The following is a 4,367-nucleotide window of genomic DNA, read 5'->3' as shown; positions in this document are numbered from 1 at the left end:
GCGGACCGTCCGTTCTGGACTTTCTGGTCCGTCCGTTCCAGCCCCTTCCGTCTCGGTTTTTCGTCGTTTTCTCTCGTGCATTTGTCCTTCCCTGCGTGTGTGACCCTGTAGGCTCATTCGACATAGCAGTATCACCCGAAATCCCCATTTCTGGTATACAAGTCATAGGCGGTCTCTAGCAAGACACTATGACTACCTATCTCGAATAGAGTTGGTTCGTGATCTTACGAACACCAGTGATGATTCCGGCTGATGATCCTTTTGTATCGCGATATCATATGTCGAACATAAGGCATGGACAAGCCACCTTATCTGATTCGACTGCTTTCTCGTTCACTGAGTTCGACTGTCTGAAATAGACGACGTTCGTCTATAGTGCGGCCACACATTTCTACAGTCTCGCTCACACGAGGGGCCCAGCGATATCTCTCTCTTTTACGAGAGGTACAAATTCCGTCTTGACTATCTACAATCCAGTACATGATTCGTTTCGTACCTGATACACGCCTTTATAGTTCTCCTGTTACGCAGAACGTTTGACGTATTCAAAGCACGCAACTCCTCATGTTGGATTCCGTAGATATCTCAGGTCTTAGGATCCAATCATGGAACCGTCATATGAGATTCAAGTCATGACGCTAGTCCATGTGACAATCTCATGCGGGTCAATCCAGTATTCCGTTCTCCAACGAATACCTATGACTGTGATCGTATCCAATACCTATGATCATCTCTATGATCATCAATCACACATCATACTAGTCTTATTATGTCGTTATTCCCATAACGACACAAGACTAGGGAGTTTAGTATCATTCATAATGATACATGGATTTCATAACAGATCTAGTATGCAAGAACATGTAATGAATCAAATACTCTCATAAAACCATAGAAAGTATCAATACATCGAATGTATCTAAATAAAGCTCATGAATAGTACATCATAGAGCACTAAACCAACAGTATAAACCTTGAATTGTCTCATTTGGGTGATCTTGTTGTGTCTAATACTAGCCGATTGCGAGTCAAAATTTCGAATTCGGTAGCCTTGGCAGGTGTTTTTGAAAAGAAAGATTGTGTGGTATGCTCGTTCTACGGTCCAAAACTATCGCAAGTCTATGATTAATTAAATTCCTTATGGGGGGAAAGAGCGCAGGCTTAAAGTCTACCAAATTTCGGAGACCTTGCTTCCTGTTCAAATACATTCTGCTAGGATTTAGTACGTTGTCACTGAGTAGGAACTCTGGTATATTGGAAGTTATGTTTTCTTCATCTGTAAATAGGCGGCCGAGAATGTTCGAACTCCATTGTCAATCAAAACAACCCCATTATGGGTACATCTCAGAGAGGTTTCATTCCATTTGCTCACTAAAGATGACATTAGCTATATTGCGGGAGCCGTTGCCGAAGCGTGTTGTTACAAACAAGTCACTAGCTTCAATTCAGTTGATGTAAAGGTGCACATGAATTTGACAAAGCCCTCCCATCAGAAATTGAGATTAAATTGGTCGATAGATCGATCGATCGATACCATTGCTATGTCCTACCGTTGGATCCCTGCCAAATGCGACTCATGTGGAGAATTTGGCCATATCATGATGCATTGTCTCAGATCAATGGTTTCTGATATTTTGACCTAGTCTGAGTGTCCACCATCACCATCTTCCACTCCAAATCACCCAACCTCTTACGCCCCAAATCCAACAGCCTCCATCAAGATCTCAAAATCAATACTCCACTCCCCTCTTCCCCAAACACTACCCATCACTCAACTTTGGACTCCTTACCATCTCAACCCCCCTATTGGAGACCAAACAACCTACTTTTTATCCACCACCGATACCTGTTGGTTTAGTGTTCTATGATGTACCGCTGCATGAGCTTTATTTGGATACATTTGATGTATTTACACCTTCTATGAGTTTATGGATGAGTGTGTTATTCATTACATGTTTTGGTATGCTTGATGTGTTATGATATCCATGTATTGCTGTGAACAATACTAAACTCCCTAGTCATGTATCATTGTGGGAATAATGATATATAAAGACTAGTATGATATGTGATTGATGATCATATAAATGATCATAGGTATTAGGTCACGATCATAGGTATTCGTTGGAGAACGGAATACTGGATTGACCTGCGTGAGATTGTCACATGGACTAGCGTCATGACTTGAATCTCATATGGCGGTTCCGTGATTGGATCCTAAGACCTGGGATATCTACGGAATCCAACATGAGGAGTTGCGTACTTTGATTACGTCAAACGTCTTGCGTAACAGGAGGACTATAAAGGCGTGTATCAGGTACGAAACGAATCATGTGCTGGATTGTAGATAGTCAAGACGGGATTTGTACCTCTCGTAAAAGAGAGAGATATCGTTGGGCCCCTCGTGTGAGCGAGACTATAGAAATGTGTGGCCGCACTATAGACGAGCGTCGTCTATTTCAGACAGTCGAACTCAGTGAACGAGAAAGCAGTCGAATCTAATAAGGTGGCTTGTCCATGCCTTATGTTCAACATACGATATCGCGATACAAAAGGATCATCAACCGGAATCATCACTAGCGTTCGTAAGATCACGAACAAACTCTATTCGAGATAGGTAGTCATAGTGTCTTGCTAGAAACTGCCTATGACTTGTATATCCGGAATAGAGATTTCGGATTATACTGCTATATCGAATGAGCCTACAGGGTCACACACGCATGGAAGGACGAAACGCACGAGAAAACGACCAAAAAACCAAGACGGAAGGGTCTGGAACGGACAGACCAGAAGTCCAGAACGGACGGTCCGCCGAGCCAGACCCGACGGTCCAGAACGGACGGTCCACTAATGCCGAACATAAGGCGTTGATAGCCTAAAATATGTGATAATCCGTTTGGTACAAACGTTATAGATTGACTGTATGTAAAGCTTCCAGGTTGCTATTCCAGTTGTATTGCTCTGCGGAAGATCCGTATTTCACACAAGAATAAATTGTTACACTTATCCTTATGCTATTTAGATAGATATCTAATGTCAATCACATCCAATATGATTCTTAGATCTTTTATGAGACTTCCGCAGAGCAATACAACTTAAAATATGTGATAATCCGTTTACTTATCAAGGTCTCGAAACTGATTTTCCAACATGACGAGAGATGATGATTTTTCGGGTGGCGAGATCAAAACATCTATAACCCCGATGGTGAGAGGGGTAGCCGAGAAAGACACACGAGGTTGATCTAGGCGAGAGTTTGTGAGGTGTTGTGGGTAGAAGATTTGGATAACATAAACACCCAAAAATACGTAGGTGAGACAGTGATATTGGGTTGTGGAATAGTTTTGTGTATGGGCTTTCATTGGCTATGGATGTCGAAGGTAAGAGATTCAAGAGATGCGCACTCATGTGCAAAGCTTCCACCCAAAAGTTTGCAGGAAGGTTTGCTTGGATTAGAAGAGTGCGAATGAGGTTGTTTATGGTTCGAATAATTCTCTCGGCTTTTCCATTTTGTTGAGAAGTGTGAGGGCAAGAAAATCGAACTAGTATCCCATGTTCGTCAAAAAAATTGTGAAAGAGTTTATTATCAAATTCTCCCCCATGATCACATTGAAAAGATTTGATGTTGGTTTGAAAATGGTTTTGAACGTAAGAGTGAAAGTGGAGGAATTTGGAGAAAACATCACTTTTCCGACGAAGCGGATAAACCCCATTACATTTAAGAAAACCATGTGAAATCAAATGTTGTAAAACCGAGTTGCCCGTGTGACCCAATCGACGATGCCATATTGTGGTGGATGGTGTGAGCAATGCAACAGGAGCGTGTGTGACGGTGTTGGTTGGTTCGGTGATTGGGTAGAGGGGGCCACAGCTATCACATCGGAGAAGAGTCTGTTGGGTTGGAAGATCCTTAACAGATGAACCAAGAGGATCAAATTCAATAGAGCAATTATTGTCGGTACTGAATTGTCTAACAGAAACAAGGTTCTTAATAATGGAGGGTGTGACAAGAACATTGCGTAATGCAAGGTTTCTTGAGGCAGAAGAAATCATGGTATGACCAGTTTTGTGGGTGGTGATTAAAGAACCATCACCAACGGTGACTAAAGGAGGGATGCTCGAATTAAAAACGGTGCGTAGGTTACCTGGATGATTCGTGAGGTGAGCCGTAGCGCCGCTGTCCATGTACCAAGCATTGTCGGCAGGGTTTTGTAATGTCATGGTGTTGAACGCGTGTGCCAAGGCTGTTGCCGGTTCGGCATTGGCCGGAGGAGAAGCAGATGATGACCATTGAGGTGAAGGAGCACGGACAGGAATTTGTTGACCCGGATTTGGTCCAAGGAGACCCGGAGCGTATGCTGGATGAGACC

This window comes from Tarenaya hassleriana, unplaced genomic scaffold (assembly GCF_000463585.1).
Source record: "Tarenaya hassleriana unplaced genomic scaffold, ASM46358v1 Cleome192, whole genome shotgun sequence".
Lineage (NCBI taxonomy): Eukaryota > Viridiplantae > Streptophyta > Magnoliopsida > Brassicales > Cleomaceae > Tarenaya > Tarenaya hassleriana.
This window is presented reverse-complemented; position numbering follows the sequence as displayed.